General features: G+C 41.1%; 1 pseudogene; it reads left to right on the forward strand.

The window, feature by feature from the left end:
* The first annotated feature begins 5,718 nt into the window (after nt 1-5,718).
* Nucleotides 5,719-18,588, forward strand: LOC114200419 (small ribosomal subunit protein eS17 pseudogene; annotated as a pseudogene).
* The last annotated feature ends 496 nt before the right edge of the window (nt 18,589-19,084 follow it).

The following is a 19,084-nucleotide window of genomic DNA, read 5'->3' on the forward strand; positions in this document are numbered from 1 at the left end:
GGCACCTGGATGGTTCAGTCTGGTGGTTAAGTGTCTGCCTTCGGCTCAGATCATGATCCCAGGGTCCTGGGATCGAGTCCTGCATGGGGCTCCCTGCTCAGCAGGGAGCCTGCTTCTCCCCTTCCCTCTGCCACTCCCCCTGCTTGTGCTCTCTCTCTTTCTGTCAAATAAATAAATAAAATATTTAAAAAAGAGATTTTCATTTATTTTTCTTGTGTATTTAAAAAATATTTTCGACGAATGTCCATCAACAGATAAACAAAATGTGGTATATACTTACAATGGAATATTATTCAGTCTTAAAAAGAAGGAAATCCTGACCCATGACCAACATGGGTGAACCTTGAAGACATGATGCTAAGTGAAACAAGCCAATCATAAAAGAACCAACACCGTATGATTCCACTTTCATGATGTACTCAAATTCATAGAGCTGGACAATGGAATGGTGGTCGCCAGGGATTGAGGGAGGAGGGGATGGGAGTTAGTGTTTAATGGGTGCAGGATTTCTGTTTGGGAAGATAAAAAAGTTCTGGAGATAGATGGTCGTGACGATTGCACAACAGCATGAATGTACTTAACATCACTGAACTGTGCACTTAAAAATGGTTAAGATGGTATATTTTATGTAATGTATATTTTGTCACCATAGAGAAAAACCTTTCTAACCAAACAGAACACATACTGCAAACAAAGCTAGGAAACGGATTTCCTCATAATCACTAACACAATTCGACCTAAGAGACAACAGTGATGTGGGGTAGGGGGGAAGACAAGGGCCTAGGGGTTGTAAAGTAAACTTTCGTTGGGTACCAGCTCTATAATTAGCTAGCACTGCCTAACCTGGCCAAATCTCAGTTTCGTCATCTATCAAATGGGTAAGATGGGGGGAGGGGCATTTCATTGCTACAACGCTCTGGTACCCATTCGACCTCAGATTTAGAACCAAGGTCAGCCTTGACTTGAAACATTCAACATGTCTGCTGACGAATAAACAGATCTTCAGGAAATTATACTTGTCTTCCGGAGAAATGGTTTCTTTCAGTAAGTTCTCACAGAGCAAACTCGAGCACCAACAATGTAGGCTTTTGAGAATGTAGAGTATTTCCTGTACCCATAATCCTTCCCTCCTGGAAACTGTCTTTGATGTAGAAATTTAATCCCCATCCAGATTTAGAAATGCAATTCTTCAGTTACCTGATAGAATGGAAACAGGAAAATCATTTTATTATGTTTTGAATCTCATCATATGAATGTATCCGAAGCCAGACTTCATTTTTTAGAGTTCTATTTAGGCTCCTTATACAATGATATTTATTTATTTACAACTTCCCTAGGCAGATCAGACCATTCAACACAGGACTCGTGCTCAGTTGGCGGGTTCAATGTTACCAGCTAAGTAGTCGGGCACACTCAGTAGGCCAGCAGCCAGAGAAAGCTTTCGAGGCCAGCCTGGAGGCAAACAACCTCTGGGAATCAATTCCCTAGAACTATCTCAATTGTCGAAGTCTGCCTTAAGGAAATACGTATTGTTCTTGAAAATGCCGCAATACCTGTAGGAAACACACGCTGGAAACTCAAAAGAGGCAGGGAACTGCAGACTGAATAAACAGCCCACAAACACCCATTTTCCTGGGAAATACGTGTCCAAGACTTAAGAGTTCTGGTGCAGGCTTATCTGTCATCTACCTCTTTGAGATAAGTCAGTCTTGGATGACATTCGCTCTTGTCCCCCACAGGAGGCTGCCAACGATTATCATAGATCATCCACTAGAGGGTGACAACCACATATGCTTGGGGGTGGATGGCCATTCCTTAGACACCGTGGTACCTAGGCACATTCCAAAGTCTGGAGTCGTTTCTTGAAGCTCATCAGCCTAAGTGGCTGGCACTCCCTTCATTTCTGGAATTTCCCATATGCAGGAGAGAGGGTGAACTATGAATTTTCCCCACATCTATGGGCTGGATTGTATCTCCTTTTCAGACTTTACTAAGAAAAATGTATATATATATAGTACATAGAGATGTATATATAATGTATATATAGTTTTGTTTTAAGTAGAAGGAACACCTCCCACCAGTTTAGATGGGGGATGTATCTAACAGTTGGGAGGAGAACTTGTCAGTTATTTGGGATCTGTTACTGATACTGTTATGGGTCTTTGGGATGGTTTCAGTAAGTAGTTTCTGAGGTTACTTGATTTTTCCAACTGTAAAATGTGGGCTATGTATTATAAGCCTTAGATCAAAATTTTTATTGTAAAATAGGGAAATGTGGAAACTTTAATTAGAAGGCTTTGGGTCTTTCAGGTGGTACCTTAATATATCAACTAAAATGCCCAAGATAAGTTGTTGAGACTGAGTCTCAGTTGAGACGTGGATCTGGAATCTTGGATTACTGACATGAGAAATATTAACTATTTAAGGGACACCTTGGCTGGCGACACTACAGTGGCTTACACGGAATCTGGGTGTATTCTTACTTGCGTTCCAACCCAGCCACGTTAGGGGGGCAGTCATTTAATTAGCTCTTCACAGAGCTCTGGACTTTGTCCTTAACATTCCACAAAAATGTTTCAATTTTAAGAAGAGGTCTCAGGAAAACAGGACTTTTCAGATTCTGTATGTACTATTTAGACAAATAATAGACTCAATAGTACTCTATTTTTATTTATTTATTTTTTTAAGGGACAGTGGTTTTTATAGTAGGTGTGAGAATAAGCTCCTATGTTAACTGCTTCTATAACTCTTCCTGGTGCTCCACTCGGGGCTGGGTATGTAGTAAGTGCTCCATATTTGTTGGCTATATACTCCATAGTTATTATAAAATTAGAATAATTTTAAATAAGAAAATCCATCATTGAGTGATGTGTTCATGATGCTTTTTTCAGTTTAAATATAAAAACCAAATTGTGTCCTTTGGTTTGCTTTATAGGTGACGTTGGGTTGGTGTCTCTATATGTTTGTGAATGCTCCTACCTGCCTTTGTTGATAGTACTTTTAGGAGGCAGTGTTTATAGCAGCCTAAAGCTTTGGGAGCCAGACAGACCTGGGTTCAGTGGGTTTACATTGCTGGCTTTTATAAAGTTTAGAGACAAATATATGTACAGTGCCTCGCAAACAGATAAAAAAATTTTTTTGTTTATTTGTTATTTTTTCTAGCTATCTTAATAGTAATAATAAGTAAATATAAAATAAATAAAATAAATAAATACAAGCTGGATCAATGATGCAGAGAAGAAATGATAGGTGAGCATGGCACCCATCCGAACTAGGCTAGTCTGGATTATTTGAAAATTCTCTTTCAGCAAATATTTGTTGAGTACCTTCAGTGAGCAGCATTGTTCTAGGCACTAAGGGCCAAAGAGAGAACCAAAGTCCCCGCCTTCAAGAACGTGACCTGCTGGCTTCACTGTCTTGGAGAAAGAAGCAGTGTACTTAGCAAGCTAATTTCTTTTAATAACACTTATTTGGGGGCTTGTTTCTAACTTTTTGAAAACTTTTTTGTGGTAACAGCTTTATTGAGATATAATTCACATACTATACCATTCACCCATTTGAAGTGTATAATTCAGTAGTTTTTAGTATATTCAGAGTTGTACAACCACCACCACAATCCATTCTAGAACATTTTCAGTGGCACAGAAAGAAACCTGTACCCTTTGGCAGTTACTCTTCCCTCTCTCCACTCCCTCCCCCTTTCAAGGCTACCACTAATCTACTGCCTGTCTCTATAGATTTTCCTCTTCTGGACATTTTATATAAATGGAATCATATAACATGTAATCTTTTGTAAATGGCACTTAGCGTCATGTTTTCAAGGTCCATCCCTGTTGCAGCACACATCAGCACTCCATTCCTCGTTATGGCTGAAAACTTTTAAAAAGTCTCCTTAATGCATATTAAATACTCATATGTTATGGATTGGTTTTCATATTCATATATATATATATATATACATTTTTTTTTTTTTAAGTCTGTGGGGTCCTGTCTTTCTTCCCTCCTCACCACTCCTTCTCCTACCCTTCCTTGGGAGGGTTTCTCCCCTCTTCTTGTTTGAAGTCAACACACGCACACCACTACTACACACTCCAACCTTAACTTTAACATCGACTGAAATTTGGAGCCTGTGGCACCTATTTTTGCAACGACAGGAAATCTGGTTTCTGTCCTTTCTTTCTTTCCAGTCCTTTCATTTTGCATCTGTGTACCCTCCAAATGTAACAGCTCCAGGATTCTTTATAGAATTTTGGAGAATTGGCCTTAGAATGGAAGCTTCACATGATATCCAAAGAGACATGAACCAGCCAAAGGAGAAAGGGGTGGAAATGAGTGAGAAAACAGCGAGAATGCCAGCCAGGGGATTTTCACAAAATTGGGACAGACTGGTTGTTCCTTCCTCCTATGCCTGATGGATTGAACATTTCCCACAAGGGCTTGGTACCATCTAGGACCTGAAGATAGGCCGCATTTTTCTGAGCAAACTCCAGACTCTATTTTACTCTCACTTCCTTTCTTCTGGGTTTGGCCATGCAAAGCCCACCGATAAGTTATAAATGACTTATCAAGCATTAGCGTTTAGAGAGTAGACGGCTCCATAAATACCTACTTGGCCTCATTAAAAAGCTACAGTGATTAAAGAGAATGATTAGTGTGGTGCCAGAGGGGAAAGAAGAAAATCCAACATCTGACTCAAACACGGCCAGACCTCTTCTCGGGGCAGACCGTTCGTGTCATGGAAGAGGATCTGGCCTGCGCCCTGCGAAACAGAACGTTCGAGTCGGCATCTGAGGAAACTCCACACTGGGGCCTGTCAGGGAAAGAGTTATGGAAAGTGCACACGTTCTCAGAGACGATTACCCTCTTGCCCTCCACGCCTCCTTCCCAACCTCCCCTTCCACTCCCTGTTGCCCCCCTGGAACTTAAAACATTATTAAAACAGGGAAACCTATAACTGGTATGAAATGACCCTCAAATGACTGCTTAATTACAGCGAAATGAAAGCCGGGGGACTACAAATAACCAGTAACTGTCCCGGCTGTCACTGAAGAGGAGCCTGCACATGAGTCATGAGTCATGAATTAGCCACTAAGTGTTTCGCTTCCAGCCACGGGCCGCCCGCCTCTGCCCTGCCCGGGCTGTCCCCGTGTAGCCTCCCACGCCGCCCCCCCACCCCCACTCCCACCCCCACCCCCGCGCGGCGCTCGGCGTCCCGGGTCGGGCCCAGGGGCAGGGCTCCTCCCCGGGAGGCGTTTGTTGTGATTCGCAGGGCGCAGGAACTCGGCGGCCCAGTCCCCCTGCAGCCCCCGGCCGGCCCGTCGGTGGGGGAAGTCTCCCAGGCTGCACAGGAGACAGGCTGACTGAAGGAGCGCAGCCAGCGCGGCTGCAGATAAGTTAATGTACACAGAGAGGATGTAAATTACCACGACCCTCAGCAGCAGGACATTGGCCAGGGCCCTGTCAGGGAGAGGACAAGCGTCGGCGGGCCGGGGGCGCGCTGACATCCACTCCGAGATGGAGCCGCCAGGCGGCCCGGCCAGGGAGGACCTCTTGGAGCCAGGCTTTCCTTGAAAACAGCTGCGTGTCCCTGACACCTCCAAACTAATGCATTTTTAATCAGGGGAATTAGCTCTAGGCGTCCCATATTTTTCCAAACCCCCATCTCTTGCAGCCACGTCCCCATCCCCGCCCCCCAGTTTAGTGACTGGCAGTCCCATTATGTTTCTTTATCGGCCTTGCAGTCTCCCGCTGCTCCCACGCAGTCCAGACCAAGCCACCTTTGAAAGCTTCCCGTTCCTCCCCGCCCCCCCCCATCCTCCAGCCCGCCCCGGGCCTCCTCTGCCTGGTCCTCTACAGCGCAACTTTCGCCCCCACCCTTCCCTCTGTTTATACAGTGACATCACAGCCCCTGGCTCTTCAAGGCTCAGAGAAAACAGAGTTCAAAAAGGCAAACAGGAAAGCCGGCTAGTCGTGGGCACCGGGTGAGATTTGGTCCACCGGCGGCTGGACAGCACAGACGCGCACGCGCGCACGCGCACTTTTGTTGGCTTGCTCACTAAAATACAAAGTCGCTGGGACGCTGCTTCCCAGGCTTCGGCCCCCTCGCCAGCCTTAGGGGAAATCCCGCGCCAGCCACTTAGGGGATTTTAAATGTTTTCCAATAGACACGTAAGAAAAAGTAAAAAAAAAAAAAGTGAAATTCAGTTTGATAATATTATTTAACCTAATATATCCTAAATATTATTTCAACACATGATCAATATAAACTATTATGAATGAGATATTTTATATTCTTTTAGTCACACTAGGTCTTTGAAATCCACTATTTGTTTTACAATAACAGCACATCTCAGGTCGGATACTAGTTTTTCCATTGGAAATACTTGATCTGTACTTAGATTTCGTAAAACTTACAGTTAGAAAAGTTGATTCACATATCCAAGTTGTTCCAAACATACTTAAACGTTTTCCAATAACTGAATCCAGTACTGTTTTTTTTAAAAATTGAATTTAAATTAATTACAATGAAATAAAATTGAATTTCAGTAAATAAAATTAAAAGCTAAGTCCCTCCATAGCACATTTCAAGTCCTCAGTAGCGAATGCAGCGAGCAGCTAATACATCAGACAGCAGTCACAGAGTTACATAAGGTGACCAAGTTTTGCTCTTGTTATTACAAAATGGGGATCGTAATGCCTACCTTCTGTGGGATTGTTGTGAGGATTAAGCGAAATTCAAAAGATCAGTGCATATAAAGGTCTCAGCACAGGACCTGGCTCATAGAAACTGCTCCGGAATAAAAGCCACTCGTAGGATTATTTCTCTCCCTTCCCCACTTCGGCGATTTCCTCTCCCCATCCTTAAGTCCAGTGTGACATGCTGCCTTTTCCCAGACCTTGCTCTTGGCGAAGAATTGTTAAATGACTTTACATTAAGCTGCCAAGAATGAACAGAGTATTCAAATGTGCATGTGCCCCTTCTGTCTCTTACCAGAGAGCTTGTCCCCAACACATCTACAGCTTCATTTCTTATCTATATGCTGATCACTCCAAACCCAATAAGTAGAGCACAGATCTTCCAATCTATGTATCCAATTGCCTAGTAAAGCTCTTCACTGAGACCTATCTGTGAGATTTGCCAAACATATTTTAACCTCAAACCACGAAAATGTGAATTGATTATCATCACCCCTAATGTGTCTCTCCTGGGCACCCTCATTGACTCAGTGCCACCATCCACTCATGCCTGATGCCCCAAGCCACAGTCTGCCTGGCAGTCATTCTCGGCTCTTGTCTTCTTCACTGCTCTCTTTATCGAGACCCATTAGTTATTCACCAAGACCTGCCAATTCTACCTCCTAAATACCTCCCCAATCCATATATATCTCTCAACCTCTACGGCCACTACCCCAAACTTGGCCGCTGTCATTTTTCACTTGGATATTGCAGCTGGTCTTTCTGCCTCTACTTTTGCCTGCCTTCAGTCCATTCGCCATGCTACAAGAGTAATTTTTCTAAAGCATGAATTGATTATGCAGCAACTCTGCTTAGACACTTAAATGACTGTTAACTCTTTAAAATGACCTGCAAGGCCCTTCATGAACTTGTCCTGCTTACCTCTTTTCTCTTGTCTTTCACCGTAATCTTCACCCCCTCCCCCAGCCCCATTCTAATCCCTTTGAACCTCCTTCAGGTCTTCTAACATGCTACATGTTGCCTGATGGAGGAGCTCCAATGCCCCGCCATGTTGGTGATGTCTGGTTGCTTCATATTCGTTTATCTCCTGCAAGTCATGTCTCCACTCTGAGAAGGTATTTTAGGTTCACAATTACATATTTCTTAACATTTTGCCATATGGCAACTTGACTGCTATCTTTGACTATGTGTGTTTCAGAGTTCCTCAACTAGAGGTTCCAAATTAGAAAATGCCACCTCCCTCTCAAAAATCTATTCATGACACCTCAAGAAAGCCTTTGGGATGCTAAGGCTTTAGGTTATTAAATGTGCCCACAGGCTGTTATTTATTGTGTCTCGTTACATTCCACAACGCCAATTTTTATAAAGTTTCCTTTCTTCGTTTCACTTTGCAGAGATTTGGCTAAGATATATTGGCACTAGGACTATCTATTGCTTGTAAAAGTTTTGCTCAAGAAGAGTGTTGATGTTGGAGCTGTGAGAAAGGCACAGATCTTACCTTGTAGGACTGCTAAGAAGATGGGAATGTTAAAAGTTCGTTTTAAAATGGTAGAGGTTCGGGTGCCGGGCAGGAGCTGTGGTGGAGCATTTCAAAACTTACCCCAGAGCCCAGTGAGATCTGCCAGTGCTCTGGGCAGGCGTCGCTAGCTGGCTCTTCTCCACACCTCTTGCCCTTCCCTCCGCTCCTCTCTCCCACCTCCCAGACACACACAGCGCTGGGAGTCAGCACTTGTGCTAACATTGGAACCGGATGGACAACATGAGACTGGTAGATCAGGGCAACGAAGGCAAGGTATTTTCCCAGAGGCCCAAAGAGAGCAGGATTTGTATGTCTGGTTTCTGCCTCTAACACCTCCAGGCCTAGGGATGGATTCCCAATGATCTTCTTCCATCAAAGGGCTTGATCCCAGGAAAGGCAAGTAAAGATGAAACTTTAGCTCTTTGTCTGGCTTCAGGATAAAGCTATGTGAAACTGTCAAAGCAAATATCATGTTCCCCTGGAAAGCTGTAAATTCCTTTGGCTTTGGGTCCAGGAGGTTTGTCATGTGGTTCGACGAAAGATGAGTCTGTTGATCACAGGTCATTAGCTGTAAGGTTCTAGAGCTCAGGCCAAGTCTACGGTGCAAGCTGCTTTATATAACACCAAGTATAATGCTGGGTTCGAAATGCTTAGTAAATGCTCTTTAATTACTGCTCAAGATGAAGACAGTGAAATAACCTGCATTTGCTATGTTATTTGCATACTGATGTGCATTTCATCAGATTAAATAGAGATACGGATACGTTTTGTCAAGGGGCCTATAAATTAAAAATTAGAATAATTATAAACGCTTCTGGAATAAAACATGGCTAAAAATCTTCAGAAGGAAATGGAAAAATCACAGAAGATTTATTTGCTGGTTGGTTGTCTGCTTGTTTTACTTTTGCCAGATTCTTTATAGATTGAAGTACTATTATTGTTAAGTTCGTGCTACAAAAATCAGATTGGGAAGTTTAGAAACGACCATGAGTGAAAACTCCTTTCCGATTTGATAGTTTGGTAAAAAGGAACCATGGATGCTTAAATAATGTTTTTCCAAAGTTCTTTCTTTCATTGTTGTGCTTTGGATAGAAAGAAATAAAACACTTAATAAAAGTAATTTTGATCACCCATAGTGGCAGCTTTAACTAGATCTTGCTAGTCTCTTTGTCCTATATTTATTATTCTAAATTTCTAACAATTATTGTATCCACACCATTTAATAAGTATTCCCCCCATGTTATTACAAGCTTTTTATGAGCACTATTGCTAATGATTACAGACTGTACCATCATACAGATTTGCCACACTTACTTATCCACTCACCTAATATTGGTTATTTAGGCTATTTTATTTTAAAATAAGAATTTTCAAAGGATTCCCTTATGGATGAGTTTTCATTGGTTTCAAAGTACGGACAATATTTAATGTACATATGGTAATGTTTAATCTTAATGTGTATCGTGTTGGCAAAAATTAAAGAGCCAGAAGTTTTATGTTGAAAGTTTATGAAAATCAGCACAATACAAAAAGCAATCCATCAGTTTCACTGAGCTTCCAGTTTCAGAGAAAAATTATGATCTTTTCAAGTGGAGATTCCTCGTTCCCCTACGTGAGGAGGCAGATAATGAAGTAATCCCAGGAAGGATGAACTATGGGAACAAGACAGAAGCTCACGCAGTGTGGATGACCATGAAATGTCCCCTGGAGGGGTGATGTTCAAGTCAGGACCTAGAGGTTGAGAACCCCAGCCTGCTGCTGTACTCAAATACTTTAGGGGATAACAGTAGATCAAACCTTCTGGAAAGTGATTTGCTAATATGTAAGGAGAGTCTTAAATATTTTTATATCTTTTAGGAAAAATAAATATTTGGAAGTCATCAGAAAAGATGAAAAAGCTAGTGAACCAAATGTTCATCTTAACATGGTTTATAATAGGAAAAAAAAAAGGGGGAGCCACTTGTGTGTCTATTAAGCTAAAGGATTGGGGATGGCCATGCCTGCACTAAAAGGTATACATCATTAAAAAGATGCTTAGAGTAATTTAAAGTTGGTGAGAAGATTGTTTTAGAACAGAGGAGACATAAACAAACACAATGCATGAGTTGATTTGGGGAGAAAATAAAACAGGAAAAAGTAATTTTGTGGACAGTTAAGAAAATGTGACTATGAACAGGATATTAAATGGCATTAAGGAATAATCATGAATATTCTGTTGTGATAATGATATGATTACATGTGAGAATGTCTTTATTTATAGGAGATGCATATTGAAATATTTAGGGTTGAGATGCCATGAGAATGCAATTTACTTTAAAATATGTCTGCAAAAATGAATAGGTACATATGAAAATATACACATAGCCCATGTTTAGAAAGATAAAGCAAATATGGCAAAGTGTTTATAATTATTGTCTCTAGGTCAAAGATATATTGGTGTTCATTGTATTTAGCTCTTAACTTTTATATATATTTGGAAATCTTCATAACAATGAAATGTATTATGTGCCATTATCTAGAAAACCAGAAAATATGTCATAATGGTTCGGTGATTATAGCAGTAGGATAGATTTACGAATAATTGTTATTTTCTGCTTTATACTTGGATGCATTGTCTACAACAGACATTTTTACTTTTTATCATCAGTAATTACAGCCATAGTCTATTGAGCACTTATTAGGCTCTCTGCTTTGCGTGCATTATTCTATTTATTCTTACAACTCTAAGAGGCTGGTGTTATTAGCCGCTTTTTACAGCTGTGGAAACTAAAGAGAGTACATTAATTCCTACCGAAATGCAACAATGTCAGGATTTAACCTAGGCACAAATAATGCTTTTATAACTCAAAATCAATTTTCAAAATATTTAGTCAAATTAAAGGAAACTGTCTATGTAACTCAAGATTTCACCCCAGAAGCAGACGAACGATACAGACTTAGGAGCTGGAAATCATACCCCAGCTCTAGCTCTGTAGATTGCTGTCTGTGTGGTGCTAAAGACTCTGCCTCAGAGCTGGGTGGTGGCAGGTACGCCTGTGCCAACCTCCCCACGGACATGTCACGTCTGTGAGCAGGATTGCCAATGACTCACTGTCCTGTCCTACAGTCTAAGTCACTAGTGTCATAGCTCTGAGATCCCAATACTGTCTCCCCGTATCTAGAAGAATACTGGCTTGGCTTTTTGAATTTTATTTTAGGATTTGATTCCATGGTTATGAAAACATCTTTCAGTGACACCTGTTTTGTTTGTCTTTTTTTTTTCTTTTTTCTTTTTTATAATTGCAAAGGATAAGAATAGGAAAACCCTCCTCATTCCTTGACAAGCCCTGGCTGGGAAATCTGCCTTTCTCATTGTTGAACATAGCTAACAACCTAAGACTAAGTGTGTCTGGCAAATGGCCTCCATCAAAGACGGGGGACAAGAGAGGACTGGGTGTGTCAAGGTACAAGTCTAGGAAGAGTGGGCTTTCATACCCACTTTGCAAATCTGAGCACCATATTCCTTATGTTCAATGTTTTAATCCAGGCTTTGGCAGAACACTAGAAACTACAATGGATTGTGGTTGAATGGATGAATGGCTGTTGAGGAAATATGTTCTTTTTGTGTAATGTCCTATCGGTGGCATGAAACAGTCGCGAAATTACCATTGTTGTGAAAACTTCAGCTCAATAACTCGGAGGTAAAGAAAATTGGCACAAGAACATTAATTCTCCATTTGGACAGAATATCTGAACTTTGTGAGGTTCACCCATCATTGTTATAAAACTCTAAAGATCAAGTTTATTTTGGAAGCTCTGCTACAATCTCAAGTATCATGTTACCAATAGCATAGCAGAGGTAAAAACCAAAAAGAGCAACACTCTATTTCCGAATACATATCTCTATTGTTTTAAAGCTCACAATGTTTGCTTTACTAAGTCAGCAAGGAGGGAAGATCACAAATTAGGTCTTAGGTTAGAGTTTAAACATTTTGCTTTTCCAAAGTCACCTTCCTGTTATCCATGCCACTGCTGAAGATCACAGTTACAATAACCTGTATCTTCAATGTGAATAAGTAATATGAACTGAACAATCTTTGAGCAGGATGGACCACCATCAAACCTCTCAACATTCAACATTCTCAACTGTTTGTTTTTTGTTACTGGCCTAAGCAATGATGTAAACTTATTTGGGGGTAAACAAGCAAGAATGCTAGCTAGGATCCCCTGGGGTGGTACATAAAGAGTCAGGGTGTGTGTGTGTGTGTGTGTGTGTGTGTGTGTGTGTGTGTGTACTAAAATCAAATCACATGATCTCATTGGGATGCCCCAAAATTTGTTCAACCAAGAAAACAGCCAGTGCCCCTGGCAGAAAACATCACACCAGTTACACAGGGCTACACACCAAACAGTTACACAGTTACACAGGGTTCTGGAAGGATGAGGTTGTAGCATTGGAGAGTCCTTTACCAGTGATTGGCAAGAGCAAATAATAGTTTGCAATTAATGGTGGAAACCTTCTGATGAGAGTCTTAAATACCAAAACATCGGAGGAAGGTATGACAAATATGGCTCCAGTTTTAAATCTACAAACCATAATAATCTGAATTTAGTAGGGTTTATTTGGATTGTTTCTTTTGTATCTTTGTCTTGAGGATTTTAAATTAAATTTAGTTTCTTGACTTGGGTTAGTTCAATTTCTTTAAAATTTTTTTTTACTCTGTTGATTAGTATATATTATGATGGTTAATTTTATGTTTCACCTTGACTGGACTGAAGAATGCCCAGATAGATGGTGAAACATTATTTCTGGATGTGTCTACAAGGATGTACCTAGAGATTGATATTTGAATCCACATATGAATAAAGAAGATTGCCCTCATCAGTGAGGGTGGGCATCACCTAATCAGCTGAGGTCTTGAATAGAACAAAAAGGCAGAGGAACAGCAAATTCTCTCTTCTTGAGCTGACACATTCATTTTCTCCTGACTCAGACGTTGGTGCTCCTGGTTCTTATGCCTTCTGACTCTGTCTGAATTATATCACCAGCTTCTGGTTCTCCAGCTTGTAGAGGGCAGATCACGGATCTTCTCAGCCTCCATAATCATGTGAGCCAATTCCTACAACAATCTCCTCTTATAACATATATCCTCTTGGTTTCGTTTCTCTGGAGAATTCTGACAAATACATTAAGTAGTAGGTCGAATACTGAACTGTGACAAAGAATAGTAAGTCTTGATAAAGTCTTCAAGGAATATAGAGATGAGTTTGGTAGGGCCAAAGAAACAAGAAAGAATGATTAACATGTGGTCGGATGAGTCAGGGAGAGCCACTGAACCGTAACTAATGAATCCTATTCATTGATTCATTTCATTCATTCACTCACTCTACAGCACCTCCTGAATTCCAAATGGCAACAGGTGATCATGCTAGTGAGGAATGTCCATTCTTATCATGACATAGTTATGCAGGAGCCATCTAATCCATCCAAAGGGATTTGGGTTGGCAGTTTTTCTTTTTCTGTATTTTTTAATTGTTCCATTTCTACAGACTTCAAGGTAGTTGTGGAATGTGGCTTTCCTTTTCAGAAAATCCAATGCCAGCATTGTTCCCTCAGGCCAGCAATTCCCAGGCTTTGATATTTTAGTTTAGTGGTGACCATTATGTTTGTTTTCATCATGAGAAAATCTAAGTCAGTTTGGGCACAGGCTCAAGGTTACATGATCAGGTCATGGACCCCATCCCTGAACTCACTAGCATACTTGAACCATAATTAATGAGCAGTCGTTGAGCATGGAGATGAGATAGGACAAAAGTCACACCTTTATTGTACAGATAACTTGCCAAATAGACTTCAACCTTTTGACAATGACCTCATTTCCTCATTCCTCAACCTGAATTATATGCAGCTTATTTTTCTTTTCTTGCTTAAAGTATTATCCTACGTGATCATGGGCACCGGGATTGCCAGAGTTGCCCATATTCTCCATGGCTAAATCCATAGGTCTGTTCTCTGTCCTCATTTTACTTGACTTATCTGAACAGGTGACACAGTTGATCAATCCCTCTTCCTTGAAACACTTTCTTTACTTGATCATTTTGGGGCACCACATTCTCTCCATTTTCCTGCTACCTCCCTGGTTGTTCCTTTCCATTGTCCCCTGCTGGTTCTTCTTCATCTTCCCAACACCCTAATAACATGTGGAGGCCAAACCAAGCTCACGATCATTCCTCCACACTTGTTGTGATCCTGTTTCCCCACCTCAAGAAATGCAACCCTTTCCTTCCAGTTGCTCACACTAAAAATTGGGAGTCATCATTGACTCCTCTTTCTTCTCACATTCCAAATCCTATTTGTCAGGAAATTCTGTCAGCTCTGTCTCTGAAGTATATCTGAATGTGAACCCTCTCACCACCTCCACAACTCCCCACCACCCCACACCAGCCATGACTCCTTCCTGGAAGCTACCAGTAGCTTTCGCCCTGCTCCTTCCCTTGTACCTCTAAAGTCTACCCATAACACAGCAGAGTGAGCCTTTAAAATATGTCGTCTCATGTCACCTCTTTGCTCAAAATTCTCCAATAGCCCCCATCTCATTGAGAGCGAAAAACGGTCCTTACAATGACTTACCAGACTTTCCATGACCTGGCATCTAAAACTTTTCTGATTTCATCTCCTTCTACTCTTTCCAGGTCTAACACCTCTCCAGCCACATGCCTCCTTTCTGTTTCTCCGACATTTCAGGAATGTTCCTTACTTGGGAATTTTATACTAACTATTCCCTCTGTTTGCAACGCTTTCCCTTCACGGAGCCACATGGCTCACTCTCACACGGCCCTCAGGTCTTTGCTCAAATATCACCTAATCAGAGAAGGCTTCCCCAACCAACTTAAGATTGCAACCATATCCTTCATCCCAGCACTCTCTTCCCTTTTCCTGTTTAATTTTTTCCCATAGCACATATCATCATTCAATATACTACTTATTTTACTTGTTTACTGATGTTCTCCCTCTCGTCCACAAAATGTAGGCTCCGTGTATACAAGGATTTTTTTTTTCGTGTGTTTTCTTTATTGCTATATGTCTGGTGCTGAGAATAATATTTGACACATAATGGGCCAGGAAAATATTAATAAATATCTTGAACAAATGGTCATATTTTGCTCCAAGCCATGTGATGAAACAAATCTCAAGTAAATCTCAAACACGAGGCTCTGAGGAAATTGTCTCCATGACCACTTACCTGTTTACACCATCCCAAAGAACAAGAAGCTATATGATTTTGCTTTATTTTGTTTCAGTTTCCTTATACATCGTGTCCTTGTATAAACGTGTAAGTGTGTTCCTGCATTGGGCAACAGCTGGCTCTTCCCATTTATTTGCTCTGTTCTCCCTCCTTCATGTGGTTTCTTCACTACAGAGTAGTCTGTTCTTTCTAAAGAGGAAAACTCTTTACTAAAATGTGAATAAATCTTAGAGTTGGCCTATACATCAGAGATAACTATAAAGCAGTGAGAGTAATGCAGGACTTTTCCGTTGTAAAAAAGAAACTATTTGAAAAACCAGGAGCCATTTTTTCCCCATTCTTGACCTTGGGCAAACTGGGTTGGTTGGTAGTATTATTATCACTTAATTTGAGTCGATCAAAAGGGAAGAATGAGATGTCATGAATTACAGGAGGAATGGAATGCATTTACCCCTGGATTGAAAGTGTCAGTTGGGCATGTTAGTTGCTAACTCAGGATCTTGAAATGCTTCAAATCACAACATTTAAATATCTGTATGTATTGGGAAACCTTCTTAGTTATATCCTTCTCACTCTGCATGTCAAATGTAAGAGGCAACAAAATAGCCAGGACGGATCTGCGATGTCTACACTGAATGCACTCTAATGGGCTGGTTTCTACTGGTCACAGACACACGCCGATTTCTGTTACAGTTGCCGCACATGGTCCCTTACAGAACCTTGATGTAGCTTAGTTCACTGACCATGATTTCTATAACTTGCAGTTTCTGTCTAGTTGACTCATTCATTCTCTAAATCCTTGAGTCATCTAAACCTCCCTTACTAGTTTTACCTGCCGTTTGTCTTCTAGCCCAAGACTTTCCTGTTTATTCCTTTAGCCCACAGAGGAAACAGGAACCAGTTAACATCACCACCTATCACTCCAGCCACCACACTCTTGCTCCAGATTCTGTTTCAGACAATCCCAGCATCTCCAGCCTTTCTTCAGAGGTAGGACTCCCGAAAGCTTTGTCCTTCTTACTCTTTGCAACACCTATGGACTTAAAACTGCTCTTAGGAGCAGATGATATACACTAAGGCCCCAAACAAAGAGTTTTGCCCTACCCTTCATTTTCATAGATCCCTCTCTAACCTTCCTGTCTCATCTAAGGAGGAAGGGCAGATAGGTAAGAAACAGCTGTGAAGGTCACAGCCCAGGGACACAGGTCGGCTAAGAGACTGAGGTGTAGCAATAAGATTATACAATGCTTCCCCTCCCCCACACTTACCCCCCCCCCCACTGCCACCAACCAGGGCTTCAATATAATAACAGTGGCCTACAGCTGAAAGAGTTGCAAGACACGGGCTTTCTCTAAGATGAAGTACTTAGGAAAGCCCAAAGTTAACAAGGGAGATAAAACAAAGATGCAAGAGGAAGTCTCTGGAACCTACAGCTACAACAAATACTGCACACAGCCCAACTCCTAGCTAAGTTAACATAAAACCTCACACTAAAGGCCTACTACTACCTGATATGTCATGTGAGGCTTCAACAAAAAAACGTACAAAGAGAAACAAGCAGACAAAAAGCACAGCCCGAAGAAAGAGAGCAAGCATCAGAACCAGATTTAGATATGACACAGTTACTAGAATTATTAGACAGTTACTAGAATTATTAGATTTAAAATAATTATATTTATTATGTTAAGGGCTCTAATGGGAAAAAAATAGTCAACGTGCAAAACAAGTAGGTAATGTAAGCAAAGATGAAAACTGTAAGAAAGAATAAAAAAGAAAGGCTATATATAAAAAACACTGTAATAGAAGTGAAGAATAACTCCAATGGGTTCATCAGTAGACTGGACATGAGTGAGGAAAGAGTCAATGAGCTTTCAGATATGTCAATAGAAACTTCCCAAACTGAGATGCATAGAGGGAAAACAAATGGAAATGAAATAAACAGAACATCCAAGAACTGTGAGACAATTACAAAAGATGAAACATAAGGATTATTGGAATATCTGAAGGAGAAGAAAGGGAGAATGGAGTAGAGAAAATATTTGAAGGGATAATGGCCAAGAACAGACACCAAACCACAGACACAGGAAGCTCATAGAATACAAAGCTGGATAAATATCTAAAGGTATACACCTTGGCATATCATATGACTCAATGACCAAGAGAAAATCCTTAAAGAATACAGCAAAAGGGGTACCTGGGTGGCTCAGTCAGGTAAGCATCTGACTCGATTTCCACTCAGGTCATGATCTCAGGATTGTGAGACTGAACCTCATGTTGGGCTCCACACTGGGCGTGGAGCCTGCTTAAGATTATCTCTTTTCCTCTCCTTCTGTGCCTCCGCAGCCCTGGCTTGTGCACGCTCTTTCTCTCTCTGTCTCAAAAAACAAAACAAAACAAAACAAAAGAACACGCTAGAAAAACAAAACACCTTACCTATAGGGGAGCAAGGATACAAATTACATTGGGCATCTCATCAAAAACCATGAAAGGAACAAGAGAGTAGAGTGAAATCTCTAAAATATTGAAACAAAAAATCCATCAACCCAGGGTTCTACATCCCTCAAAACTATCGTTCAAAAGTGAAGGCGATTGTGTGAATGAAAAAAGAAGCCACGGACTGGGAGAAAATATTTGTAAAACACATATCAGATAAAGGACTTGTAGCCAAAATATGGAAAGCACTCTTAAAACTCAATGATATAAAAACAAACAACCCAATTAAAAAGTAGGCCAAAACGAACCTGGGCTGTGTTAGCAACAAAACCATGAAGGCAGCAGTCTGGGTCATAATTGAGGACTACCACGCGTGCCTAGACAACTTCCACACCAACAAATGTGTGTGCAAGGAGATCACCATCATTCCCAACAAGAAGCTCCGTGACAAGAAAGCAGCTGATGTCACACATCTGATGAAGTGGATTCAGAGAGGCCTGGGGAGAGGGATCGTCATCAAGCTGCAGGAGGAAGAGAGAGAAAGGAGAGAGAATTATGTTCCTCATATCTCAGCCTTGGATCCCAGGGATCTTGGAATTAGATCTGGACACTAAGGACATGTTAAAACTCTTGGACTTTGGCAGTGTGTCCAATCTACAGGTCACTCAGCCTACAGTTAGGATGAATTTCAAAACACCACATGGAGCTGTTTGAATCTTTCTGCTGGACTGTAATATCTCCAATAAACCTTAGACAACAGCAACAACAAAAAGTGGGCCAAAACCTGAACAGATACCTCACCAAAGATAATACACAGATGGAAAAGAAGCATATGAAAAGATGCTCAGCATATATCTTTAGAGAATTGCAAATTAAAACAACAAGATCCCACTACACACCTACTCGAAGGACAAAAATCCAAAACACCGACAACACCAAATACTGACTAGGATGTGGAGCAGCAGGAACTCTCATTCATTGCTGGTGAGAATGCAAAAGAGCACAAGCACTTTTGGAAGACAATTTGGCAGTTTCTTACAAAGCTAAACCTAGTCTACCAGATGACCCAGCAATTGTGCTCCCTGATATTTACCCAAATAAGTTGAAATTCATGTCCACAGAGAAATGTTCACAGAAATGTTTATTCATAATTGCCCCAAATATCCCTCAATAGGTGAATGGACAAAGTATAGTAGAGCCAGATAATGGA

The sequence above is a fragment of the Eumetopias jubatus genome, unplaced genomic scaffold (assembly GCF_037043125.1).
Source record: "Eumetopias jubatus isolate StellerSeaLion01/CBP00866 unplaced genomic scaffold, mEumJub1_p1.0 scaffold_16, whole genome shotgun sequence".
NCBI lineage: Eukaryota > Metazoa > Chordata > Mammalia > Carnivora > Otariidae > Eumetopias > Eumetopias jubatus.